At 44.4% G+C, this 15,807-nt stretch overlaps 1 pseudogene; it reads right to left on the bottom strand.

Annotated features, from left to right (window-relative positions):
* Nucleotides 1–3,964: 3,964 nt before the first annotated feature.
* The window catches only part of LOC139155753 (zinc finger protein 208-like), a 32,328-nt pseudogene continuing 20,485 nt past the window's right edge, over nucleotides 3,965–15,807 (bottom strand).

Raw genomic sequence — 15,807 nt, 5'->3', positions numbered from 1 at the left:
AAGCTGAGCAGTGAGCAATTGCTCACTTAAAAATCATCATCAACTCAGAGTTTTTCAAACCTGCCCAGAAGCCGAGAGGGAGTGAGAAGGAAGGAGAGAGGAAGAGAGGAAGAGAGAGAAACAGATAGAAAAAAGAGAGGAAGGAAAAGAGAAAGAAAAAGAATGGGAGTAAGGAAGAGAGAAAGAAAATCAAAATCCAGTTTGAAACTAGCTCAACTATTTAAGTGGCATTTTGATATTGATAGAGTTGCCCTATTATGAGCTCACTGTTATAGACACACAGTACAGTATTTTATTTTGAAATTCTCTGAGGCAAAACAGGGTGGGTTATTTATTTGTTTGTTTGTTTGTTTATTCATTTATTATTTCTGTGCTGCCCAGTCCCGAAGGGACTGCTGCTCAGACACTATACTTTTCGCCCCCCCCCCCAAAAAAAAAAATTAGAGGGAACACTGTTGTTGGCACTTAGAAAATGTCAAGTTTATAGCAGATATATGTAGGACAAAGGTCATATATCAAAAAGAGCATAATCCTGGCAAGAATTGCAGTATGAAATGAAAATACAGATATCAAAGCATAGCCCAGCTTCCACATTTCCCCCCTCTTGGAACTCCAACCGAAATAAAGTTTATTCGGATGGGGTTTCAACCATGTTACTGGAAGGGGGTTGAAGGTGTTGGAGGGTCTGGGGCTGGAGCGGCAGGAGAACTTCATATATTGGGTCCTCATTATCGGGGTCCTGAGTTCCCCTTCCACATTTCCGCCCCTGCGGTTGTTAAGCAATTGCAGGTGCCACAGAGTCAAAATCTTCTCGGAGGACTTTTTGTCCACCACCAGTGAAACAGTGCTATGAAAAAGTTTCATAAAAAGAGGAAGCACACAGGGGACAATAACACAGCCAGCCACCAGAAAAACAACACAAGCCACAATATATTCGATACCGGGAAAAGAAGGAAGACGGCAAGGGCATGGGAGAGGTCCAAACCTTTCCAAGTCTGCACTGGAACATGTGCAATCTTGACCATGCGATCGGCGATTTCCTTAATGACCTCCCCACTATTATCAATCTTGATGCAGCAATTAGACAAATTAAACTTGACACACACACACCCTTCCTTGGCCAAAAGATAGTCCAAAGCCAGCCTGTTTTGCATGATATACGTGCATGACCTAACACTCTCCGAGGCCAAGTGGGCAAGACCACAGACCATCTCGTTGGTGACAATTTCCACCACTGCCTGAAGGCGGATGAGATAGTTAAGCATATAAATGGGGGTGTGGTAAACAAAGGTACCATCCTCGGCCCAGGTGGCCGGACCATAAACCTTTATGATACGCTCGGGGGGCCATTCATCATCCTTCCAGTTCCCGATTTTAAGGTCGCTAATGAGGGATCTTTTAAAGCGGACATTGCCAATTTCATCATATACAGGCACCCCAAGAACCTGCCTTTGTTTCAGGGGGAGCAAGAAGAAACCAGGGCGAATGACACCCAGGACACAAGAGCCACACCAGTTCAGAGGCAGTTGGGCATAAGCATATTTTCCACAAATCCAGTACATGCCATCTGGAGCAAGCCAAAGCAATTTGGTGTTTTGGGGGTCCAAAATATAAGGCTTCAGGAGGCTAACGTTTTGCAATGCCCGGGCCATGGGGGTTGGCTGCAGACCCTTGCCAGACCACCAGGCTGCATGGTTCCACGTGGACAGGCAACGCAGGTTTCCAACGTGGGCACAGCCAGCAGTGTGGTTACGGGTATAACAGACATTGCCCACCAAGTTAGAAGACAGAGCCCAGTTCCCCTCCTTCCTTGCAGTGGCTGTCAGATTTACCGGCCAGCTCCATGTCATGGACAACGGTGTAATTCAACTCAAGTGCTTCCCAAGGCCATTTCTCACCCATGGTAGTTCCCCCACAGACAAAACAGTTCTTAACCTGAAGGGTGCGCGCTACATCTTGTGCAAGTTGTACAAAAGTATTGGTAACAGCAGAAGGGACTGCCCATGTATTCAGTTTATCCATTTCCTGATAGTAGGACCAAAAGAGGCTCTTTTTCCGTACTACTGTCCAGATCTGGCCCGTGATTTCCAAGGACAGAATCAGAGAGGGGTCATATCCCTGGCCATCTATTTGCATTCCAAAAAGTATAGGAGCTTGTGGGACCACAACCGGAGTGAAAGAGAGAGTGACAGGGTTACACTGGCCACTTTTGTAGTTTGGGAAAACCTCCCCACGAGTTAGGGAGAACTTCATCCCACCCGTAGTGCCAGGGGTCCATGTAGCAAATGTAACGCAAGACCAATAGGGGCAGTAGTTGTGGTTAATGACACGGCGGTCACCCCATTGGGAACCATGGCAAACATATCCATGCTGGAAGGAATAAGAGCCTTCCCAACTCAGGCTGCCACACCCGCCTTGGGGGTGGGCATTACGGTTAATATAATAGCAGGCATCAAAGGTAAAATTTACAGGGAGATTGAGTGAGATGACATCTAATAGTACTCCCGGTCTTACACTGATAGAATTTGCGACCATCATGCCAACAAGGGGGTAGTCCAACCTCAGAACAGTCAGGGGGTCTGAGGGTAGTCCGGGCAAATTGCTGGAGGAGGGTGTGATAACGGGCAAACCTGTCAGCGGTGGCTTCATTAGGGTCTATTTGGAGAACAGGGGATCCTAGTCCCCCACCCAAAGCTGCGGGTAGGGGAGCGGTGGTTCCCTCAAGCGGAGGTGGGTTTCAAGAAGGGCCATCCCCCCAGTCCCTGCGGTGGAGGAGTCCTGTAGGGATGATTGTGTCTGGCCATAGGGCAAAAGGACATATGGCGGGGGCTGGGACACCTCCTCCGGGCAACTGGACAATACAGGGGGTTGGCTGGGTCCTCTGACCCTTTTGGCGTGGGAGATGGAACAATGTGTACTTCTCTGGGCCGCCAGGGAGGGGATGAGTTACCTCCCCCTCTCCTAGGGGTCCTTCTCCTGAGCGTGGCCCCTGAAGGAATGGGGACCACGGCCAGGACTTTACATTGTTTGGTCCTACATTTGGTGACCCACGGGGGTGGATTTCGAGCTAGTTTCAACCAAACATCAATGTATGGCTCTTGGTCAGGATGACCCAAGGCAGGATCAAATACAAGTCTATGAACAATATAGTGGGAGTATTGAAGGTTCCTATATCGGGCCATCCTAAGTTAAAAGAGGGCCATTCTGATGTACAAAGGTCATTTTATACCATACTCTTGTGTTTGATTATTATAAACCTGGTTGAAATGTTTCATTACACACTCAAGGGGGGTCTTGGGCACACTTGGTTTACCTCCCATCTTCCACCTGGGGCACCAGACAGAAAAGGGGAGGGAGTATACAAGGGAGGTAAGGGGTCCTTCCCTTGAGACACAAAATGATTTTTATTCACTGCACACAATCTCTACCGGCACAAGGTCCTGGAGCTCACAGCCGCCTGTGGGAACCGCGGTAGGCAATCACACACACAGCTTTTTCTCTCAAAAGCACGGGCCTCCCACCTTATGAGCCACTTAATGAAGAACGAGCCAAAACGAGGGTGATCAGTCCTCGCCTCTGTCCCTCTACATAGGGAGAGATAGACTCCTACCAGTCTCTAAAAAGTGCCTATAACTGAGGACTTGCCTGAGGACTTGCCTTTTATCTTGGCGACTCGGTTACTCTTCCAGGCCGGCGAACAGATGTCCTGGTCTCTCGTTTCCTCTCAGGAGTGGTTCTTGGATCGCAAACTGTCAGCGCGGCTGCCCCGGTGTCAACAGGAAGGTCCTCGGAGAAAGATTTCCGATGGCGCCTGGACTGTTCCTCTTTCACACCTGGGGCAGACGCCACTGAGGTGGGCGTCCAGAGGGCTCCAAAGTCCCGTCTGGTCCCTTCGTGGTCGCCAGAAAATGTAGCAGAACAAGAACGACTTGTTGCCGATAAGGGAGCAGAGACCACGAGAAGATTGAGATTGCCAGGTTTATTTGGTGCATGCGTCAGGTTCAGAAGATATAAAAGCAATGTCTGAACAACGTGGATTGCTTTTCAGGGCTCTTTATACATTTCCAAAGGAGTACAAAAAACACACAGTATCAGCCAATCAGATACTAGTTGTCAACGTTTCCTTATACAGAAAGTAAAGAAAGAGTTTTACTATGTAGAAGGTGCAGAATGTACAACAAGAAGGAACCTGCGGTTAGTATGTGGGTTCCTGCAGAAGCTATGTGCCTTGAGAGCAGGTGTCAGATCTATCTCTGCCCTATCAAAGCCATGTTCCCTTCCTGAGTACATTTCGTGGTTATCATAGAGGAAACACAAGTGTGAAGGCAAAAAGTTTTGCCCTGTTGTCGGCACTTAGAAAATGTCAAGTTTATAGCAGATATATGTAGGACAAAGGTCATATATCAAAAAGAGCATAATCCTGGCAAGAATTGCAGTATAAAATGAAAATACAGATATCAAAGCATAGCCCACCTTCCACATTCTCACAGTCAGGTCTTTCTTAGGGTTTCCCTCCTATGTGACACCACTAGAGTCTCAACAGGCTGGAATTATGACTAAAACCTTTCCCACAATAGAGGATATTTAAGGGTTTCTGTCTTGTGTGAGTCCTTTGATATTTCAAATGGCTGGAACTATCACTAAAACCTTTCCCACGCGACATGCAAAGAGTTTCTCTCCTGTGTGAGTCCTCTTGTGTTGTCCCAGGTTGGAACTATTACTAAAACCTTTCTCACACTCAAGACATTTAAAGGGTTTCTCTCCTGTGTGAGTCCTCTGGTGTTGCACCAGGCTGGAATTCTGACTAAAACTTTTCTCATAGTCAGGACATTCAAAGTGTTTCTCTCCTGTGTGAGTCCTCTTGTGTTTCACCAGGCTGGAATTCTCACTAAAACCTTTCCCACAGTCAGGACATTCAAAGGGTTTCTCTCCTGTGTGAGTCCTCTTGTGTTTCACCAGGCTGGAATTCTCACCAAAACTTTTCCCACAGTCAGAACATTCAAAGGGTTTCTCTCCTGTGTGAGTCCTCTTGTGTTTCACCAGGCTGGAATTCTCACTAAAACTTTTCCCACAGTCAGGACATTCAAAGGGTTTCTCTCCTGTGTGAGTCCTCTTGTGTTTCACCAGGCTGGAATTATCACTAAAACCTTTCCCACAGTCAGGACATTCAAAGGGTTTCTCTCCTGTGTGTCCTCTTGTGTTTCACCAGGCTGGAATTATCACTAAAACCTTTCCCACAGTCAGGACATTCAAAGGGTTTCTCTCCTGTGTGAGTCCTCTTGTGTTTCACCAGGCTGGAATTCTCACCAAAACTTTTCCCACAGTCAGGACATTCAAAGGGTTTCTCTCCTGTGTGAGTCCTCTTGTGTTTCACCAGGCTGGAATTCTCACTAAAACTTTTCCCACAGTCAGGACATTCAAAGGGTTTCTCTCCTGTGTGAGTCCTCTTGTGTTTCACCAGGCTGGAATTATCACTAAAACCTTTCCCACAGTCAGGACATTCAAAGGGTTTCTCTCCTGTGTGTCCTCTTGTGTTTCACCAGGCTGGAATTATCACTAAAACCTTTCCCACAGTCAGGACATTCAAAGGATTTCTCTAGTGTGTGTCCTCTTGTGTTTCACCAGGCTGGAATTATCACTAAAACCTTTCCCACAGTCAGGACATTCAAAGGGTTTCTCTCCTGTGTGTCCTCTTGTGTTTCACCAGGCTGGAATTATCACTAAAACCTTTCCCACACTCAGGACATTCAAAGGGTTTCTCTCCTGTGTGAGTCCTCTTGTGTTTCACCAGGCTGGAATTCTCACTAAAACTTTTCCCACAGTCAGGACATTCAAAGAGTTTCTCTCCTGTGTGAGTCCTCTTGTGTTTCACCAGGCTGGAATTATCAGTAAAACCTTTCCCACAGTCAGGACATTCAAAGGGTTTCTCTCCTGTGTGTCCTCTTGTGTTTCACCAGGCTGGAATTATCACTAAAACCTTTCCCACAGTCAGGACATTCAAAGGGTTTCTCTCCTGTGTGAGTCCTCTTGTGTTTCACCAGGCTGGAATTCTCACTAAAACTTTTCCCACAGTCAGGACATTCAAAGAGTTTCTCTCCTGTGTGAGTCCTCTTGTGTTTCACCAGGCTGGAATTATCACTAAAACCTTTCCCACAGTCAGGACATTCAAAGGGTTTTTCTCCTGTGTGAGTCCTCTGGTGTATCACCAGGCTGGAATTGTGACTAAAACATTTCCCACAGTCAGGACATTCGAAGGGTTTCTCTCCTGTGTGAGTCCTCTGGTGTATCACCAGGCTGGAATTATGACTAAAACTTTTCCCACAGTCAGGACATTCAAAGGGTTTTTCTCCTGTGTGAGTCTTCTGGTGTTTTACCAGGTTGGCACCCTGACTAAAGCTTTTCCCACATTCAAGACATTCAAAGGGTTTCTCTCCTGTGTGAGTCCTCTTGTGATTGACCAGGCTGGAACGTTCACTAAAACCTTTCTCACAGTAAGGACATTCAAAGGGTTTCTCTCCTGTGTGAGTCCTCTTGTGTTTCACCAGGCTCCAATTGTCACTAAAACATTTCCCACAGTCAGGACATTCGAAGGGTTTCTCTCCTGTGTGAGTCCTCTGGTGTATCACCAGGCTGGAATTGTGACTAAAACATTTCCCACAGTCAGGACATTCGAAGGGTTTCTCTCCTGTGTGAGTCCTCTTGTGTTGCACCAGGATGGAATTATGACTAAAACTTTTCCCACAGTCAGGACATTCAAAGGGTTTTTCTCCTGTGTGAGACCTTTTGTGTTGCACCAGGTTGGAATTATGACTAAAACATTTCCCACAGTCAGGACATTCAAACGGTTTCTCTCCTGTGTGAGTCCTCTGGTGTCTCACCAGGTCGGAATTCTGACCATAACAATTCCCACAATCAGGACATTCAAAGGGTTTCTCTCCTGTGTGAGTCCTCTGGTGTACAACCAGGCTGGAACTACGACTAAAACCTTTCCCACAGACAGGACATTCAAAGGGTTTCTCTCCTGTGTGAGTCCTCTGGTGTTCAAGCAAGTATGAATTATGACTAAAACATTTCCCACAGTCAGGACATTCAAAGGGTTTCTCTCCTGTGTGAGTCCTCTTGTGTTTCAGCAGGCTGGAACTATCACTAAAACTTTTCCCACAGTCAGGACATTCAAAGGGTTTCTCTCCTGTGTGAATCCTCTTGTGTTTCAGCAGGCTGGAACTATCACTAAAACTTTTCCCACAGTCAGGACATTCAAAGGGTTTCTCTCCTGTGTGAGTCCTCTGGTGTGTCACCAGCCTGGAATTATAACTAAAACGTTTCCCACATTTAGGACATTCAAAGGGTTTCTCTCCTCTGTGAGTCCTCTGGTGTCTCACCAGTTTGAAACTCTGACTAAAATCTTTCCCGCAGTCAGAACATTGAAAGAATTTCTCTCCTTTTTGAATACTCTGATGTTTCATGACTGAAATTGTGGCAGAATATTTTACAGTCAGCACATTCAAATGTTTTCTCTTCTTTGCGACTCTTGCTTGCTTCACCAGACTGGAATTCTCTCTTTGAAACCTTTCTCACAGACCTGACCTAAGAATTTCTAATGAAACATTTACACAATTTGCACTGTCATATGTTTTCTCCCTCATGTGCGTCTTCTGGTGTACCAACATGTTCTCACGCTCACTAAAGGACTTAGCACATTGGGAGCACTTTTGTGGCTTCCCTCTTGCGTGATTGCTTCCATGAATCACAAGGCAGTTTTTGCTACATTGAGATAGTGTGTATGGCTTTTCTCCTGTCTAGCTCCTCGTTTCATAAACAGCTCTGATTTGAAATCTCTTCTTTTTGGACAATAGGCAAATTTAAGTCACTTTTCCACAGCTGAGGCCACCAGAAATATGGACAATGCCTTGTTTAGTGGTGCTTTCATTCAAGCCGTTTTACTCCTCACAGGGAGAGGGCTGCATTCCTGTCTGCTCTATGTGACTTTACTATTGGCCTTTTCCTCCCCACTGACTTCCAGATATTTCCCTTTTTTGCTGATTGAAAAATAATCTCCTTTGGCTTTTCATGTAACCTTCAGTTCTTCATAATGCTTATTTGAGCTTGAAATCTTTCTTGATTTTCTCTCTTGTCTAACAGCTGCTGGAGGAGCAGGAGGAGAATTGCATGGTTTTCTGAAAGAAATGGAAATATTTTGACTTTTCGCTTGATCTTCTTCCCTTTTCAATGTTGGTTCTTATTTACAATTGTCCCGAGTGCTCTTATTGCCATCCTCTTTGTCTGTAAGATACAAAGAAAAGTAGAACTTTGTTTATAAAGTTGTTAGAGATGATGTGAAAAATAATAATAATAATTAATAATAATAATTTATTAGACTTTATGCTGCCCCTCTCCGAAGACTCGGAGCGACTCACAACAAATAATACAGAATTACAAATCTAATATGAAAAACAATAATAAAAAGCCCATTATGAAACAGTGATACAATCCAAACAAACCAAACATGAAATGGAATAGCTAGGGGTATGTCAATTTCCCCAAGCCTGGCGACATAGGTGGGTTTTTAGAGGTTTGCAAAGGGCAAGGATGGTGGGGGCAGAGCTAATCTCTGGGGGGAGTTGATCACAGAGAAGGCTCTTTCCCTGGGTCCCGCCAGACGGCATTGTTTGGTCGATGGAACCCGGAGAAGGCCAACTCTGTGGGATCTAATTGGTCAATGGGATTTGTGCGGCAGAAGGCGGTCCCGAAGGTATTCTGGTCTGATGCAATGTAGGGCTTTATAGGTCATAACCAACACCCAACTCCATTACAGTCCCAGACTTCAGAAAAGCGGACTTTAAAAAGCTCAGAGCGAACCTGAAAAATAAACCCTGGAAGGAACCTCAAAAGAGTAAATCCACACAGGAAGCCTGGGAAGCCCTAAAAAACACTATCATTGAGGCCCAAAACAATTCAATCCCCATGAAAAACAAAAATGAAACCAGCATGGCTAAACAAGGACCTCATAGACAACGTAAAAGAAAAAAAAGCCAAATACAATAAATGGAAAGAAGGACTCATAGCCAAGGTGGATAATCAACTAAACATGAGCCAACAATGTGCAGCAGCAGCCAAAAAAGCCAATACAATCCCAAGCTGCATCAACAGGGGAATACACTCCAAGACCAGGAAAGTCTTAATACCACTCTATTACGCCCTGGTCAGACCACACCTGGAGTACTGTGTTCAGTTCTGGTCACCACACTTCAAAAAAGACATTGAAACTCTGGAGAAGGTGCAGAAAAGAGCAACCAAAATGATCAGGGGTCTAGAAACCAAGACTTACGAAGAGAGACTGCGGGAACTGGGCATGGATAGCCTAGAGAAAAGGAGGGCCAGAGCAGACATGATAGCAGTCTACAGGTATACGAGGGGATGTCACAGAGAGGAGGGGTTCACTTTATTCTCCAGGGCACCGGAGACCCGGACAAGGAACAACGGCTGGAAGCTGACCAAGGAGAGATTCAACCTGGAAATAAGGAAGAACTTCCTGACGGTCAGAACGATCAATCAGTGGAACAACCTACCAGTGGACGTTGTGAACTCCAATACTCTGGACATTTTAAAGAGGAAAGTGGACTGCCATTTGGCTAGGATGCTATAGGGTTTCACATAAAGAGCTGATTAGTGAAGATTGGACTTAATCCCAGGATAGTTCAGTAGATTTGCAGCTGGCTGAAGCGTAGACATCAGAGAGTTGGTGTCAATGGCGAGTATTCTGAGCAGAGACAGGTTACAAGCGGTGTGCCACAAGGGTCTGTTCTGGGTCCTATTCTTTTTAATATGTTTGTGAGTGACATAGGGGAAGGTTTGGTAGGGAAGGTTTGCCTATTTGCCGATGACTCTAAAGTGTGCAATAGGGTTGATATTCCTAGAGGCGTCTATAATATGGCATATGATTTAGCTTTACTAGATAAATGGTCAAACCAATGGAAACTGCAGTTTAATGTTTCCAAATGTAAAATAATGCACTTGGGGAAAAGGAATCCTCAATCTGAGTATTGTATTGGCAGTTCTGTGTTAGCAAAAACTTCAGAAGAGAAGGATTTAGGGGTAGTGATTTCTGACAGTCTCAAAATGGGTGAAGAGTGCGGTAAAGCAGTAGGAAAAGCAAGTAGAATGCTTGGCTGCATAGCTAGAGGTATAACAAGAAGGAAGGGGGAGATTGTGATTCCACTATATAGAGCGCTGGTGAGACCACATTTGGAATACTGTGTTCAGTTCTGGAGAACTCATCTACAAAAAGACATTGACAAAATTGAACGGGTCCAAAGACGAGCTACAAGAATGGTGGAAGGTCTTTAGCATAAAACTTATCAGGAAAGACTTAATGAACTCAATCTGTATAGTCTGGAATACAGAAGGAAAAGGGGGGACATGATAGAAACATTTAAATATGTTAACAGGTTAAATAAGGTCCAGGAGGGAAGTGTTTTTAATACGAAAGTGAACACAATAACAAGGGGACACAATCTGAGGTTAGTTGGGGGAAAGATCAAAAGCAACATGAGAAAATATTATTTTACTGAAAGCGTAGTAGATCCTTGGAACAAACTTCCAGCAGACGTGGTTGGTAAATCCACAGTAACTGAATTTAAACATGCCTGGGATAAACATATATCCATCCTAAAATAAAATACAGGAAATATTTATTTATTTATTTATTAGATTTGTATGCCGCCCCTCTCCGTAGATAAATAGTATAAGGGCAGACTAGATGGACCATGAGGTCTTTTTCTGCTGTCAATCTTCTATGTTTCTATGACACCAAACTGGCAGGAATAGCCAACACTGCAGAAGATGGGTGCAAAATGGGGCTACCTTTGAAGAGTGTTTGCAAACTTCAACTTGCCCAAAATGCAGCCGTGCGAGCAGTCTGGGCTTTCCAAGAAAGGCCCACATCTCACTATCACTCCACGGACTGCACTGGCTACCAATCTGTTTCCGGACACAATTCAAAGTGTTAGTTATGACCTATAGAACCCTGCATGGCATAGGACCAGACTATCTCCGAGACCGCCTTCTGCCGCACAAATCCCAGCCACCGTTGAGGTCCCATAGAGTTGATCTCCTTAGGGTCCCGTCGACAAAACAATGTCGGCTGGCGGGACCTAGGGGAAGAGCCTTCTCTGTGGGGGCCCTGGCACTCTGGAATCAGCTCCCTCCAGAGATCCGCACTGCCCCCATCCTCCTCACCTTCCAGAAGAACTCATCTCTGCCGCCAGGCCTGGGGTTCCTTAGATCTTCCCCCCTGACTAATGAATGCCTTAGTTTGATTGTCGAATGAATGATATTGATGGTTCTTGTTTTTTAATTAGAATTTTAAAGACTGTTTTATAATGTATTAATTGGATTGCTATTATTGATTCTTGTTTTCTGTACATGTTGTGACCCGCCCCGAGTCCTCAGAGATGTGCGCTATCTAATAAAATGAAATTCAATGTTGAAAAATGTAAGGTTCTACATTTAGGCAAGAATTTTTTTTTTGCACAGGTACAGTATACGTGGTATATTGCTCAACAGTAGTAACTCTGAGAGGGATCCTGGAGTCCTAGAAGACAACCAATTAAATATGAGCCAGCAGTGTACAGCAGCTGTCAAAAAAGCCAACACAGTTCTAGGCTGCATAAACAGAAAGATACAATCAAGATCACGTGAAGTGTTAATATCATTTTATAAGGCCTTAATAAGGTCACACTGCAACCAATCCTGAATACTGCATTCAGGTTTGGTCACCAAGATGCAAAAGGATATTGAGACTCTAGAAAAAGTACACAGAAGAGCAACAACGATGGTTAGGGGACTGGAGTCTAAAACATATGAAGAACAGTTGCAGGGATAAGGGACGGCTATTTAAATGAAAGGAAGGACCAGGGGAGACATGATAACGGTGTTCCAGTATCTCAAGAGTTGCCACAAAGAAGAAGGAGTCAACCTATTCTCCAAAGCACCTGAAGGTAGAACAAAAAGCAATGGGAGGAAAATAAACAAAAAGAGAAGTAACTTAGAACTAAGGAGAAATTTCCTGACAGTCAGAATGGTTGAACAGTGGAACAGCTTGCCTCCAGAAGTTGTGAATGCCCCAACATTGGAAGTTTTTAAGCAGATGTTGGATAATCATCTGTCTGAAGTAGTGTAGGGTTCCCTGCTTAAGCAGGGGGGTTGGACTAGAAGACCTCCAAGGTCCCTTCCAACTCTGTGTTATTATTAAGATCCTGAATAAGATAACCAAGCAACAGATCTGCAAACATCTAGAACCAAGCAAACGTAGAAGCAGAAGCCAATATGGGTTTGTTGAAAAAAGATCATGTCAAACAAAACTTATTTCCTTCTTAGAAAGTGTCTAAATTAGTAGACTAGCAAAATGCTATGGACATAGTATACTGGCATTTCAAAAAGGCATTTGATAAATACGACTTGGTAAATGAAGAAAATGTGGTATGGATATGATCACCATCCAATGGATTTGTAACTGGCTGACAAACCATATTCAACCATTAGTCAATGGAACTACATCTATATGGAGACTGTATGTTATTCTCAGTATTCTTCAATATTTTCATAACCAATTTCAGTAAATGACTAGAATGGGAACTCAGCTCATTTGGAATTATATTCCACCCAACTCCCAGAGGACAATTTGGAGACAACACTAAACTGGCAGGAATAACCAACACCCCAAAAGTCAACCTCAAGATACAGAAGAATCTTGATAGATTTGAACGCCTGGCCGTATCCAACAAAATGAAATTCAGTAGAGAAAAGAAAAGAGGTTGTACACTTAGTCACAAAAAAGCAAATGGCAATGTACAGAATAGGTACATCCTGACTCAATAGCAGTAACTGTGACATGGATCTTGAAGTCCTACCATAGTGAACAATCAACTTTTAAAAAGCCAACAGTGTGATGCAGTGGCCACAAAAGCTAATGCAATCCTAAGCTGCCTTAACACAGGGCTAGAATGAAGATCATGTGAAGTGTTAGTATCAATTTATAATGCTTTGGTAAGATCACACTTGGATTATTGCAACTAGTTTTGATTGCCACATTTTTTAAAAAGGTGTTGAGACTCTATAAAGAGTGCAGAGAAGAGCAGTAGGGGGCTTGAGGCTAAAACATATAAAGAAATGTTGCAGGAATTGAGTATGACTAGTCTAGTCTAGTAAAAGGAAGGATTAAGGGTGACATGATAGCAGTATTCCAATAGTTGAAGGGTCAAGAAAGGGGTCAACTTATTTTGCAATGCACCAGAAGGCAAGACAAGAAGCAATGGGTGGAAACTAATCCGGGGGAGAAGTAGCCCAGAACTAAGGAGAATTTTTCTTGATGCTAAGAACAATTAATCGATTGTCTGAAATGGTATTGGGTCTCCTGCAGGCCGTCGGAATAGAAGACCCGCAAGGCTTAAATTTGAGCAGGAGGGGAACCTGCAGCAGCAGCAGCTGACATGCTTCATCCCAGTTGCTTCTCTGCTTCCAGGCCGCGGAGGAAAAACAAACAGCCTGACTTGCTCCCGGACTTTCCTCCCACCTGCCCTCAACTCACCTTCCAGCTGCTGCTTCGATCCTCGGGAGAGCACAAAAGCCGCTCTACAGGCCCTCTTTCTCCCATGAGTCTTCCGGAAGAGGAAGCTCTGCGTTTTTTCTCTCCTCGGATCTTTTCTAGCAATTCAGTACTCGATGCTTTTAACTCCTCACCTTTTTGGCCCAGATGTTGCCTTTCTGACTGCCATCTCCTGACAGCAGGAAGAACACTCTTGCCCCGTCTCTATCTAAGGCGTTTGCAAGATGTTCTCACTGTATAAATTCTATCAAATCGTTTTGCAATTCTAGCAACTGACCTTTGCAAGTGACCAGAAAATTTCCTTTCTTTTATTCTCTCTCTCTTCCTCCCTCCCTTTCTCTCTCCCTCCCTCCTTCTCTCTCTTCCTTCATCTCTCTTTCACTCTCTCCCTCCTACCTCTCTTTCCCCATTCCTTTCTATTTATCTTTCTCTCTCTCTCTCTCTTCCTTCCTCCATTTCTCTATTTCCATCCCCTCGCTCTTTTTTTCTCTCTCCCTCCTTCCCTCCTTTTCACTCTTTCTTCCTCACTCTTCTCCCCTCCCTCGTCATTCTCCATAAGGGCCTTCCCCCCACCATGAACCCAGCCCCCTCCGGCTCTTGGAAGAGACGCAATGGAAGCCTGGTCCGGCCTCCCCCTCACACACACACTTTTCCCCCTTCGGACCAGGCCCTAAGCGGAAGGCTCCTTCCTCCCAGACGCTCCCGGCTCCCCCCCACCTGCTCCTTCAGTAAAACGGGGGCTCCTAGGGCAGGGGGCAAACGGGGGGGGGAGGACCCCGCCTCAGGATGCCCCCAAGCGCACTCTGGGAGGCTCCGCCAGCTCCGAGGTGAGGGAAAGCAACACTGTGCTTCCCCTTCGGCGGATCCTGAGGTGCCCGGACAGACTGCGTCCTTGGGCTGGCCGCTGCCTCCAGAAGCACCGAGGCAACAGAAGCTTTGCCAACGACACCGTCTCCCCTCAGCAAGTGCGCGCCTCACCGTCCCCGCCGCGGCGCCCCTTTACCTCAGTGGGCCCTCTCGCTCTTTCTTCCTCCCCGCAGAGACCTCCTGCCAAGCTGGGTTAGGGACGAGGAGGGCGAGGCATCAGCGGAAAGCCCAGAATCCCCTCCCGCAAGCCTCTTCTCAAGAGGGCTGGTTGGGAGGAAAAACAGCAGGACATTTTTCAAAGGGACAAATTATCATAAAGTGTGTGATTGTCCCGCTCGTCTGGTCACTTTAGCCTAGTGAAATGTGATGCTTCTTAGCTTACCAAATTTAGTATGTTCTGAGCCCTGAATTTATCTTACTTTTTAAAAAAATGATTTTTATTTATTGTTTATTTAAAACAAACCAACATACAAAATGCAAAATATACATGTCTACAAGACCAACATACAAAAAAAAGTGAAGGGGGGATGGAAAAACATTTTCCCCTAAATTTATTTTTTAAAGGAAGTATTTTTATTTTATTTATTTGTCAAAACATGTACGTGGTAACAGTTACAAACATTTGGACAGTAGGACAGGGAGGGTAGGCACGATGGTTCGCTTATGCACCCCCTTACACACCTCTAAGAAAAGGGGTGAGGTTGACTATATACAGACTAAGGTTTCAGTTTTTGGCGTTGGGGAAGAAACCACAGTCAAGTAGTGCATTCCAGGCACTGATTTAGTGTTTGAGCCGTTTACATTGAGTTTGAATATATTGTGTGTTTGTGTGTTGTTGTGGTTGAAACTGAAGCATTCATTGACTGGTAGAACATTGTGGCAGACGATTTTATGAACTACATTTAGAAGTCAATCTTGAGATTTTAAGAAAGACTATTGAACTTAAACCGGAAATATACCTCTGGGTAATTTACCAGATACTTTTGATAAGGATGAAACATCGCAGAGGGACGGCATACAAATCTAATAAATTACTACTACTACTACAACTATTATTATTATTATAATTACTACTATTATTACTATTATATTATTATTATTATTATTATTATTATTAATATATATAGTTACGGCAGCTAGGATTGTATATGCTCACAACTGGAAATTGAATAAATACCAACTGAAAGGGAAGTTTTGAGTAAAACCATGGACTGTGCAGAGATGAATAGACTGACTTGAAATTTAAAGATAAACGATTCTGATTATTATAAGATTTGGGGGAAGTTTTATGATAGAATAGAAAATTAAGAGATATGTATTTTAATTAGCTAATA

Source organism: Erythrolamprus reginae, unplaced genomic scaffold (genome assembly GCF_031021105.1).
Source record: "Erythrolamprus reginae isolate rEryReg1 unplaced genomic scaffold, rEryReg1.hap1 H_51, whole genome shotgun sequence".
Lineage (NCBI taxonomy): Eukaryota > Metazoa > Chordata > Lepidosauria > Squamata > Dipsadidae > Erythrolamprus > Erythrolamprus reginae.
This window is presented reverse-complemented; position numbering and strand designations above follow the sequence as displayed.